Source organism: Desmodus rotundus, chromosome 6 (assembly GCF_022682495.2).
Source record: "Desmodus rotundus isolate HL8 chromosome 6, HLdesRot8A.1, whole genome shotgun sequence".
In the NCBI taxonomy this organism is placed as follows: domain Eukaryota; kingdom Metazoa; phylum Chordata; class Mammalia; order Chiroptera; family Phyllostomidae; genus Desmodus; species Desmodus rotundus.
This window is the reverse complement of record NC_071392.1, coordinates 47,957,744-47,971,252: the sequence shown is the minus strand read 5'-3', so window position 1 is coordinate 47,971,252 and position 13,509 is coordinate 47,957,744. Positions and strand designations below refer to the sequence as shown.

Here is a 13,509-nt window from a genome sequence, read left to right as displayed (position 1 = left end):
GTATTTTGTTATATTGCTGGATTTTTGTTACATTTCTGGTATTTATTAGCTTAAATTTTTTAATTTTTTATGACTTCTTTTTCATTCTAAATATCCACTTTCACATCTAGTTTTTATTTCTAATTTTGTGGTTTTTTCTTTGCAGCATACACATACTATATAAGCTTCAGGCCTCACAAAACCTCTGTCTGCCCCCTGATGTCAGCCTTCATGGGAGGGGCCTTGAAAGAAGGGACAGAAGGGTGAGTGCCCAGCATGTCCTGGGATGGACTCTTCCCCTTCCCTCTCCTAAACTGACAGAGAGAAACTCACTGAGTTTCTGACCTTCTAGAAAGTGTTCTAAGCTCTGAGTTCCTAGGAGAAGGTTGCATGTCCCCAGGAATGGCCTGAGGAGGTGACCTACCTGGTAGCACCCGTCACCACATTTCCAGTCCCTCTAGGACTCAGAGCCAGGTAAAGCCAGCCAGGGTCAGTAGATGCCTTTAAGAAATAACAACTATTGTCAGTGTTAAATCAAGTAGTATTTTCAATATTCTCCTTGGACATAGAAGGAACCAGGGATGGGGGCAGAGAAAATCCATGGGGTTTTACTAGATCTAACTGATTGGTGGAAGCAGATGACTGACCCTTACCAGGCACAGCTCCCTGGGCTTATGTATTTATATTCATGCTCATCAGCTTTCTCTCCTACAAGGCTGTAAGCTCCTTAAGGTCAGCAACTTTGTCCATCAGTGTTTGTCTGTGTAAAAACAGAAAATTACAAACTTTCAAAACTTGATTCAACCTTGGTTAAGATGAAATAGGAGGCTACACGTTCCAAAAATGGTTAAGGATCTTTAAGAAAAATAAAATTACTATTATCACAAATACTTTGAAAATACCAAGCCCATTGCTAGTTTTGAAGACACCAAAAATATATAAATCAGCCAAGTTGGAGTAAAAGCCTGTTCAAGCCAAATCATAAAATTGGGTTCTTAGTTTGCCATAAATGTTCATGTGAAATTCTGTTGTAGCTGCAATGATTTATTGTTTCATAACCCTTAATCTAAAGACTGCTCTGTGACTTGTACTTTTTGCTGTAGAAAATTTAACTTGCTGCCTTGGCCGGGTGGCTCCATTTGTTGGAGTGTCATCCTGTACACCAAAAGGTTGTGGGTTCTATCCCAGGCCTGGGTGCAGACAGGCGGCAGCCAATTGATATTTTTCTCTCACTTGATGTTTTTCTCTCTCTGCCTTCCTCTCTATCTAAAGTCAATAAACATGTCCTTGAGTGAGGATTTAAAAAAGAAAGAAAAAAACTGAACTTGCTCATTTTACGTTTGTTATGGAAACTTTGATTTACCATAAATCTTGTATTGTTTATCCCATTCTATGACATCTCTGATCTTATTCCAAATAACCAAGCCAGCATTATAAAAGTGGCATAGATTCAGTTGGGATTAGAAATGTTACAGAACAGATCCACTGGAGGGGAGAAGAAACTGTTACCAAATGGACCCCTGCTCTCCCAGGTCCCTCTGTACTAGGTTCGCCTTGCCCACCACCAGGGAATTATAGCTCTCAATGCCAGAGATTGGTGAAAAGGAAAGGAACTATTTATTCAAAAGTTATACAGACTTAGAGTAATGACTTAATGTCTTCGTTAAAATCCCAAAGTCCCTTAAAACACCCACAAACGCACACAGTCTTTCCTTTCCCTCTTTGCCCAGTCAGGGGTACCATATCTCCAGAAAAGAAATAGAAGTCCGTGGCTCTGTTAGCCCCCAGTTCCTCCCAGCAATTCGTGCTCAGCTGGCAGTCCTCCCTTGGTTCCCAGTACTATCAGCTATGTCCCTGGGATCTTCAGTTCTTAATCCAAACCTACGTGGCTCCTTCTCATGGCCCACCAGTGAGAGTCCTTTCACCCCTTTCCTTCCTGCAACATCTGTCCTGCATTCCTCCAAATTGCTAAGAGAGACCTCTGCGTCGCTGCTACATTTTGCTTCCCAGCTTCCTAAGCCGCATGGCAAAGGGAACCCCAAAAGTACATGGTTCCCCCAAAACCGCATAGTTCCACACCTTGCCAAAACTGCATGGTTCCCCCTGCATGGCTGCCGCAACTGGGTTTAAATCCTGGAGCCAGTCTTCCTCTGCATTCCCATTTCTGACTTCTCCCACAAATGGCTACACCTGCCAGCATTCCCGTATTTTTCCAGCTTTTCTGGGCTGCCATAGTAAGTCCAAGTAGTCGTGGCCCTGTGGTGTGGAGCCAACCATTTCCAAGCTCTCTTGCAGGTGCTATAACCAGGGGGAGTTGCCTCCCACTTCCGTCCTGGGTCAAAGTCACTCCTATCTCCCTGGCTCAAAGCTTGGCCCCAGCTACTTAACATATCTATGAAACCAGTCAAAAGTTATAGATATATTAAATGACCATTCATGCAGTTATTTGCAAAACTGTTGGTATGCAAAATAACTCTCAATGGTCCTGTTCCATGTGTCCCATCCCCCAGCAGCTCAGACTTGTGGGTGTGAGGACATCTATATACTTTTTAATATTTCCTGGACACCCCAAGTATTGGACCCCACTACAAATCCCTCCTTGGGAGGCCCTGGCTATATCCTGTTACAGAAAGAGCAATGTGAACTCCTCTTCACGTAAGTCATGCAAGTTACATTTGTGTATGTGTGTTTTGTTTTGTTTTTAATGTTATAGCAGAATTGATTTGAAATACAGGAGAGGATATATTCTTCCAGCTGGGTCCTAGTGTCTAGAAGAGTGTGTGGGACTTAAGTGTTCAGTAAATATTTGTTGGGTGACTTATTTTTTGACTCCTCCTTACTTTAAATAACTGTACATTTTTAAACACATAATTTAGTATTACTAAGGAGGATGAATCGAGTCAGAGATGAAATGTGGTCATTAACATATCCTTTAAAACTGTTGATCTCTATGATTGCTCTAACATACAGAGGTTAATCATCTCATACAGATGAATCAGTAAATCAGGAAGCCGCTAGAGGGCAACAAAGGGCCAGGAATCTATGGCCAAACCAATAAAGTCAAGTGACGGGGTAGGAATAACCTGATTCCTATTTAGATTCCAACTTGTATAGGCCAAAGGGCAGAGGTGAAAACATTATTCCAAACTGATGAAGACAGAGCTGGGGAATTTAAACCTTTTAATCCAAACAGGCAAGGAGTATAGATAAGGTAGGAAACATTTAAAAGCCATGGAGACAGGAATTAGAGAACAATAGTGTTACTAGAAATGTTAAATGTAGGGTGGAAAACATCAAGGACCTTAGAGAATATGCAAAACCAAGGTCCTAAATCATTAGAAATTCAAGAATTTAACTACAGACAGCAGAGGGCACATGGTGCAGTAAGCCTGGACTGCGCCTCTCAACATAAGCAAAGAACTGACTTGAATCACCTGCAGGGACTTACATTCCTGAACTGAGTCTTGTGGTGAAGAAAAAACATTTCAGGCAACTGGGATTCCACTAACCTTCTGCATTGCCTGTCATCCTAGAAAGCAGTAACCACTTACTGTGAGATCTCAACCTCTCCACCTCTCGGGTTCCTCATCTGTTAAAGAGAGATAATGATAATCCAAGGCATTTGGATTTTATATGAAGAATTAAATAGAGAACTCACATTTTGGAAGACTCAATAATTTAAGGCTGATCCAGGCAAAGAATATCAAGCTTTCCATTGCCAAGCTGGCACAGTTTATAATGCATTCAACAAGCCAACCTTGAAGTTGGATGATTCTTGACAAAATTTGGTTGGAGGTGGTATAAATATTTGCTTTATTTCAAAATTTTCACATAAACTGAGACCTTATTAATATTTTTATTACATAACATCAAATTTCCATTAAATAAGTATTAACTAATTAATTTTAATGAGATAGGCACGTAGGACTTAGAGCAGACCATGACAAATATTTTTATTGGTCAGCTATTGCTGTTTAACAAAACACTCAAAAGTCAGTGGCTTAAAACAACATTTTGTTTCTTCACACTTACCTGCCAGTAAGCTGGGGAGTTGGCTAATCTAGGCCAGGCTTGAGTAGGCAATTCTGTTGGTCTCAGCAAAGCTCACTCATACATCTTAGGTCAGCTCCCTCTATCGTTTCATCCCCTTACGGTTAGCAAACCAGTCTCCATGTGCCCCATTCATGGAAGTAGCAAAAGTACAAGAAAGCAAGTGGAAACACATGAAAATTCATGAGACCCAGGCATGGAACTGGAGGACCATCACTTCTGCCTCATTCCATTGACCAAACCAAATCACATGGCCAAATCCAGGTTCAAGGATGGGGAAACAGAATCTGCTGACATATGTATCTTTTTCTTAATTGTATGTCTCCCACAACTTGAATATGAATGCTCGAAGAATAGGGATACCATTTGCCTTATTCCCATCTTACTGGTGAGGAAACTAAGGCAGGGAGAGGTCGCATAGCTATGAACTGGTAGAGCCAGAATGTGAATGAAAACATTCTGGCTCTGAAGTCCATGCTATTGATCATTACAATATATTACCCATCTTAATAAAAAGATGTGTAAGTAATTGGATGTTGTAGAAGACCTAAATATTGTAATGCTTTTTTTCTGAAGCCAGAATGTCTACCGGAGGCATCAAATCAATCTGTTTACTATTAAGTGAGTTGGTAACAGAGAAGAAAAGCATTGAGAAAACTGCACTGCCCTGACCAGTGTGGCTCGGTTGGGCATCATTTTGCAAAGCGAAAGGTCATCTGTTACATTCCTGGTCAGAGCACATTCCTGGGTTGCAGGTTTGGTCCCCAGTCAGGGCACATACGAAAGGCAACCTCGATGTTTCTCTCTCGTATCAATGTTTCTCTCCCTCTCTTTCTCCCTCTCTTACCCTCTTTCTAAAAATATATAACTAAAATCTTTTATTATATGTTAAAAAAAGAAAGAAAGAAAACTCACTTACTAGGAAAGCCACATGAGTCCCTGAGACAATGCAGAAAGGTCATCTTTTCATCCCGATGTTTCAGCTTTATTAAGAATACTACAACCAGCTGTGAATATTAGTCTTCAAGACTATTTCCACACCACCTCTGGAAATGCATGTCAATGTCTCATAATTCCTTTAGCGGTTTTCTTACTATGAGACCTAAACTGTTCAATATAACTGCACAGTGACTTGGATCACTATGCAATTTTTTCTGTTCAGTTTAGATCAAGGGTTGCAAACTGGTGGACTGTGGGCTGAAACCAGCCTACAGAAATATTTTATTTTGCCTGCTCTGATGAAAGTGCTTCCATAGTTACCAACATGTAAAAAGAAAAGGACAGTTACATTAAAAATCCAACTATTTTTGAAATAAGTTCCATGAAAAACTTTGCTTATCACCAGAATTATCTCATCTTTGAAAGTATGATGAAAGTCACCTATAAAACCTTGTGAACCTGGTGTTTTCTTTAAGGGATCATGCTAACTGATTTAAGTTATTTAAGGATCAAAAGACTACTCTTTTTGAATTTATTGCTGGGTAAATGGAAGTTATACTTTTCTATGAATTTAATCATTTAAACTAAGTCTTCAAATGTATTGACAAAGTTGTCATACCATCCTTTTATTATTATAATATCTGCAGTATCTATAGTTCTATTTCCCTTTTCATTCTTTTCCTTTATTTATATCTCTTTTTTTGTATGGAATAATTTTGCCTAAAGACTATTTTATTGCTGTGAACCAATTCTTGGTTTTGTTTCTCTTCTTGATTATATTTTTATTTGGTCAGTAATTCTCTTATTTGTAAACTACTATTTTTCTTTGTGTTTTATATGCTAGATTTATTATTAAATTTTTGAAGCTGGAATCTTACCTCATAATGGTTGACCCTTTCTTTTCTGATATAAACATTTAAGCTATCAATTTCTGTGTAGCATTTAACTACACCTCACAAATTCTGATACTTAGTGTTATATTGTTCAATTCTAAACAATTTTCAATTTACATTATGATTCTTTGACCCATGAGTTGTGGTGGATTTGGTAAATTGACATTTATTATCAATGTAAAACCTCTTTCTAGTTGCCTTTCAAACCTTCAGAGTCTGGAAATACAAAAGGTTCATATGTCAAACTTCCTTACAGCTATAGTTCTAGATGTGACTTAAGCTCTTCCACTGGGTGCACCAATACTGATTTGAAAGGTGGAACAAAAGTAAACCATTGGGACAGTATTGAAAAATGGCAGCACAAGAGGCTCCTGAGCTCCCCCTCCTCCGACAGACACACTGGATGAATAGGTACACACAGAGCAATTCGCTCTGAAAGAAATCCAGAAACTACCTGAGCGACTGACTCCTATTCACTAAGAAAACAAGAAAATACCCACATCAAAACATGTAAAAAAGGATAAGACACTCTCTCTATAAACCCCGCAACAGCATACAATTAGAGGAGACCCCCAGCCCCTACATTCACCTTGAGTAGTGAAGAGGTTGGACCCCATGTTTAGAGCCTCAACTTTTAAGACTACAACCTAAGTGCATGCTTCAGCAGCACAGCAGCCTAGCATGGCCCTGTGCAAGGATGACATGCAAATTTGTGATGCATTCCATGTTTTTGCACAGGAAACACAGTCAATAATGTGGTAGTAACTTTGTACAGGGGCATGGTTACTAGACATATTGGGGTAATCACATCACAAGGTATATAATATAAATCATTATGCTATACACCTGAATTAATATAAATTCATACAATATGTCACCTAAACTTTAATTTAAAGAAAGAATCCACCAGAGATACAGATCCCCAAAACACTGAGCACTGAAAGACAACAGGACTCGAATCCATGACAAAAGTATAGCTAGCAAAGAAGCAGTTATTTCTTTATTGATTGATTGATTTTAGAGAGAGGAAGGGGGAAAGAGGAAGAGAGAGATAAAAAAAGAGAAATGTCAATTTGTTGGTCCTCTTATGTATGCATTCATTGGTTGCATCTTGCATATGTGCCTTGGCTGGAGATTAAACCCACAACCTTGATGTATGGGGACGACACTGTAACCAAGTGAGCCACCTGGCCAGGGCTGCAAGGAAGCAGTTATTAAAAGGATCAGGGAGGATCTAAGATGGCTGTGGAGTAGGTGGAAGTTACACACACCACCTCCCAGGACCAAACCAGAATTACAACTAAATTATAGAATAATCAACCTAAATAACCAACTGGAGACTAGTGGAACAGAAATCCTAATAATCAAGGATTTCCAGAAGAAGCAACATTGAGACTAATAGGAAGGAGACACACGAAAAGGGCTGGCCTTACACCCACATGCAACTGTTGAGAATCTGGAGGGATATCTCAGCTGCAAAGGACCCTCCCAAAGAGTGAGGGTTCTCAAACCCATGCCAGGCTCCCCAGCCTGAAGCACCAGAGTGGGTAAGAGGTGCCCACATAACATCTGGCTATCAGTGGGGATTCTGCCCACCAGGGAGAGAGAGATAGGTGACTGCTAGAAATTCAGAGGCCCTCTTAAAGGGCCAGCACACAAAATCTGATTTGCAGTCACTCACCCTGTGCTCCAGGGGAAGGAAGGAAGCTCAGAGCACAATGGAGTCATACAGGGAGAGAATGGGTTGTGTGGTCTAAGGGAGAGGGCTGAAAGGACAGCCAGCAGGGTCCCTGTGCTGACTCCCTCTCCTACATCTCCCACAGATACCATCTTTCCTGGGTCAAGCACCCTCCTCCATAGGGCATCAGCCTGGGACAATGAGCTAGCCCCACCCTCCCAGCTCCCTGTGGCCCTACCCTGCCATGCTCATGGCCTGCAGAGGAGTCCACTGGCTACAACCAGCCTAGGCCCAGGGTGCAGACTTTCTTGAGGGCTTTTGAGGAGGTCCAGGCAGATTCATGTGATGTCAAGACTCAGTTGTATGGCTCTAGAGTGAGGGCTTTGTTTCTCCTCACACACTTGACCAGTGCCACCGTAACTGTGCATAACTCTCCCCCCCCAAGGACCAAGTCTTTGTCTGTGTTAGCCCAGTCAATTCTGCTGGCCTCACCCTGATGACTTACTGAGGCCCCACCCCACCACAATGGTCCATGGGTACCAGGTGAGTGGCAGCTGGCGTTGGTGTACCCCGGGATCTTTGCTGAGTGGTCTCAGACCCATGGCTGGTTCCACGTTTTATCTATATCAGTTTGGTGAACACCATTCACCCCAACCTGGTGATTCACTGAGAATCTAACTCACACAATTTGTGTACTGCCAGAGGCTCTGTCAGTACTGAACGTAACAGACAGACAGCAAGGAAAGGTGAATCTCAGGCTGCTTTGGGCCTTTGCTGACCTGCCCTGGGCTCAATGCCAGCCTTGATACACAGCTTGACCCCTCTCATATGCACCAAGGAAAGCAGAGGCAACCACAAACTGTGGATCACTCTGTGGCACCTGAAAGGTAGCCCAGGGCCAAACACAGGCAGCGTCTGACACTGACATGCATCTGCAACTCTTACAAGAGGCCCCAGAACTAACACACCTGGGGGTGGACTACCAACCACATGAGAGCATGACCCAATTAGCTCCAAAGTGTTATATCCAAAGGGAAGATCTCCATAGGCACCAGATCCTGCTGGGGTGAATTCCACTTTATGGTATCAACCCTGCACAGCAGCTTGTACACTTTGGTTATAGTCAATCCTCACAGTCAGCCAGCCTTAGGGTTGACTCCACCCATAGACTGGCCAGTGACAATCAAGACTCAACTACAATAGGAGAGCTTACATATCCCACTTAAGGGGTATTCCTAGGAGCACATGGCTCAGGTGATCAGGGAGACTGAGCTACTGAGCCCGACAGGACACATACTACATAAGGCCACCCTACCAAGACTGAGAGACATAGTAGATCTACCTAATACACAGAAACAAATTCAGACAGGCAGTAAAAATGAGGAGACAAAGAAACATGTCCCGAATGACAGAACAGAAGAAATCCCCAGAAAAAGAACTAAATAAAATGAAGTCAAGCAATCTACCAGATACCAAGTTCCAGACAATAATTACAAGGATGCTCAAGCAAATTAGGGGAAGAATGGATGAACTCAATGAGAACTTAAAAACAAAGAAAGAGTAAACATAACAAAGGACACAGAAATTGTTAAAAAGTCAGAAATAAAGAATACAATATCTGAAACAAAGAATATACTAGAAGGAATCAACAGGAGACTAGATGAAGCAAAAAACTGAATCTGCAATTTGGAAGACAAGGTAGAATAAAACTAAGCAGATAAAAATGTTAAATGAGGATTATTTAAGGGACCTCTGGGGCAACATCAAACATAACAACATCTGCATCATTGGGATATCAGAAGGAGAAGAGAGAGAGCAAAGGATTGAGAGCCTGTTTGAAGAAATAATGACTGAAAGCTCCCTTAACCTGGTGAAGAAAAAAGAAGCACAAGTCCAAGAAGCACAGAATCCCAAACAAAATAAGCCCAAAAAGGTCCAAACCAAGACACATCATAATTAAAATGTCAAAGGTTAAAGATACAGAGGAACTCTTAAAAACAGCAAAAGACAGTAGTAACCTACAAGGGAGCTCCCAAAGAGTGTCAGATGATTTGTCAACAGAAATACTTCAGGCCAGAAGAGATTACAACAAAATAGTGACAGGAATGAAAAGCAAGGACCTACAATCAAGACTACTCTATCCAGTAAGAATATCATTAAAAATTGAAGAAGAAATAAAGAGCTACCCAAGACCAAAAAAAAAAAACCTAAACAAAAAAGTTCATTATCACCAAAACAGTATTACAAGAAATGGTAAAGGGTTTTCTTTAATAAGAAGAAAAAAAGAGGAAAATAAATATAATAAATAAAATTACAATAAATACATACCTATCAGTAATCACTTTAAATGTAAATGGCTTATATGCTACAATCAAAAGACACACAGTAGCTAAGTAGATAAGAAAATAAGACCCATATGTATACTGTCTACAAGAGACCCACCACAGAACAAAATACATGCACAGACTAAAAGTAAAAAAATCTTTACTGGAAAAAGATGGAAAAAAAATTTCATGCAAATGAACATTTTTAAAAAGCTGGGGTAATAATACTTATATCACACAAAAAAGACTTTAAAACAAATACTATAAATAAGAGACAAAGAAGAACATTACATAATGATAAACAAATCAATCCAACAAAAGGATATAACCCCTGTAAACACTTATGCACCCAACATATGAGCACATAAAAAAATAAAGCAAATCTTGATGAACATAAAGGGAGAGACTGACAGTAATACAGTCATATTAGGGGATTTTAAGACCCCATTAACATCAATGAAGAGATCTTCCAAACAGAAAATCAACAAGGAAATGTTGGCCTTAGATGATACACTAGACCAGATGGATTTTATTGATATTTTCTAAGCATTTCACCACAAAGCAGGAAAATAGACATACTTTTTAAATGCACATGAAACATTTTCCAGGATAGGCCACATGTTAGAACCCAAAACAGTCTCAATAATTTAAGAAGATTTAAATTATATCAAACACATTCTCCAACAAAAATGGGAAACTAGAAATCAATTACAAGAAAGAAAACTAGCCCTGATGGGTGTGGCTCAGTTGGTTGGGTGCAAAGCAAAAGGTAGCTGGTTCAATGAGGGCATATGCCTGGGTTGCAGGCCCATTCCCTGGTTGGGGCCCATGTGAAAAGCAACTGATCGATGTTTCTCTCCCTTCTTTTCTCCCTCCCTTTTTTTCTATCTAAAAATAAATAAATAAAATATTTTTTAAAAAGAAAAGAAAAATATTAAAAACACACATGGAGACTAAATAACATGTTACTAAACAATGAATGGGTCAACAAGGAGATTAAGGAAAAAATCTAAAGATACCTTGAAACAAATAAAAATGAGTACACAGCAACCCAAAATCTATTAGACATAGCAAAAGCAGTCCCAAGAGAAAAATCATAGTAATACAGTCCTACCTTAAGAAACAAGACAAATCTCAAATAAACAATCTAACCTTATGCATTAGGGAGCTAGATAAAGAACAACAAACAAAGCCAAAGTGAACACAAGGAGAGAGAAAATAAAGAATAGACTGAAAAAAACAAAACAGTTTTTAAAAAGCAATACAAAGGATCAATGGAACCAAGAGCTGGTTCTTTGAAAAGATAAACAAGATGGATACACCTTTAACCATACTCATCAATAAAAAGAGAAGGCCCAAATAAATAAAATCATAATTGAAAGAAGATTACTAATAACTGATACTATATAAAAAAGAATATGATAAAATACATTATGAACAACTTATGTCAACAAATTGAACAATTGGGAAGAAATGGATAAATTCCTAGAAACATATAATTTTCTAAAAGTGAATGAAAAAAAAAACAGATCTCAACAGAAAAATTACAACCAACATAATCAAAGTAGTAATCAAAAAACTCCTAACAAATCAAAGTACTGAACTGAATGGCTTCACAAGTGAATTCTACCAAACATTCAAAAAAGTAACACTTATTTTTCTCAAACTATTTCAAATAATTCAAGAGAAGGGAAGACTCCCAAGCTCATTTTACAAGGCCAGTATTATTCTAATTCCAAAAACAGATAAAGATGCTACAAAGAAAACAAATTATATGCCAATATCCCAGAAGAAATCCTCAACAAAATATTAGCAGACTGAATTCAGCAACACATTGAAATGATCATACACCATGACCAAGTGGGATTTATTTCTGGAATGCAAGGTTGTTACAATATTTGCAAACCAATTAACGTGTTACATCACATAAACAAAATGAAAGATAAAAATCACATGATCATATCAATAGATGCAGAAAGCATTCAACAAAATCTGCCACCCATTTATAATTAAAACTTTCAGCAAAGTGGCAATAGAGGGAATATACATCAGATAATAAAGTCCATATATGACAAACCCACAGCTAACATCAAACTCAGTGGGGAAACCAAAGTGTTTCCCTTAAAATCAAGAACAAGACAAGAACGTTCACTTTTAACTGCTCTCATTAAACATAGTACTGGAAGTTCTAATCACAGAAATCAGACAAGAAAAAATAAAAGGCATCCACATTGGAAAGCAAGAAGTAAAACTGCCATTATTTGCACACGACATGATATTGTATACAGAGCACCCTAAAGATTCCATCAAAAAACTAATAGAACTGATAAGTAAATTCAGTAAAGTAGTAAGATACAAAATAAATATTCAGAAATAAGTTGCATTTTATACATCAATAAAAACTATCAGAAGAAAAATTAAGAAAATAATCCCATTTACAACTACATCAAAAAATAAAATACTGAGAAATAAATTTAACCAAGGAGGTAAAAGACCTGTACTCAGAAAATTACAAGGCACTGAAGAAAGGAACTAAAAAATATGTAAGTAAATGGAAGCAAATACCATGCTCATGGATAAAAGAATTAACAGCGTTAAGTGTCCATACTACCCAAAGCAGTCTACAGATTCAATGCAATCCCTGTCAAAATACCAATGGTGTTTTTCACAGAACTAGAACAAATGATTCAAAAATGTACATGGAACTAAAGAAGACCCCAAATAGCCCCAGCTGGTATGGCTCGGTGGATCAACTCCCAGCCTGCAAACCAAAGGGTCACTGGTTCTGTTCCCAATCAGGGCACATGTCTGAGTTGTGAGCCAGGTCCCCAGTAGGGGGTACATGAGAGGCAACCACACATTGATGTTTGTCTCCCTCTCTTTTCTCTTCCTTCTCCTCTATCTAAAATTAGAATAAATAGGATCTTTTAAAATTTTTATATTAAAAAAAGATCACAAATCGCCAGAGCAATCTTGAGAATGAAGAACAAAGTAGGAGGTATGCTACCTGATATCACACTATACTACAAGGCTATAGTAATCAAATATAGCCCAATGGAACAGAATAGCCCAGAAATAAGCCCACTGCCACATGATCAATTAATGTATGACAAAGGAGGCCAAAAAATACAATGAAGTAAAGACAGTCTCTTCAATAAATGGTGCTGGGAACATTGGACATATCCATACAAAAAAAATGAAACTAGACCACCTTCTTACACTATGCACAAGATTAGACTCAAAATGGATTAAAGACTTAATGTAACTGACTGGTGTGGCTCAGTTGGTTGGGCATCATCGTGGGAAGTGAAAGGTCATGGGTTCAATTCCCAACCAGGGCACATACCTGGATTGCAGGTTTGGTCCCCCTGTCAGGACACATTTGAGAGGCAACCAATCAATGTTTGTCTCTCACATCTATGTTTCTCTCCTCCTCTTGCTCCTTCACTTTCCCTATAAATAAATAGATAGATAGATAGACAAATAAATAAATAAATAAATAAATAATTTTAAAGACATAAATGTAAGACTCAAAACCATAAAACTCCTAGAAGAGGGGATGGAACCAAGATGGCGGCGTAGGTAGACACACTGCGCCTCCTCGCACAACCAGAACTGACAGAGAATCGAACAGCAAGGGGGACCA

At 39.0% G+C, this 13,509-nt stretch overlaps 1 long non-coding RNA gene across 1 annotated transcript; it reads right to left on the bottom strand.

The window, feature by feature from the left end:
* Nucleotides 1–412: 412 nt before the first annotated feature.
* On the bottom strand, nucleotides 413–13,307 carry LOC128781224 (uncharacterized). The gene is made up of 3 exons (XR_008427144.1): nucleotides 13,210–13,307; nucleotides 633–739; nucleotides 413–480 (listed from the first exon to the last, which is right to left on the bottom strand). It is a non-coding gene; the product is annotated as an uncharacterized lncRNA (long non-coding RNA).
* Nucleotides 13,308–13,509: the final 202 nt, after the last annotated feature.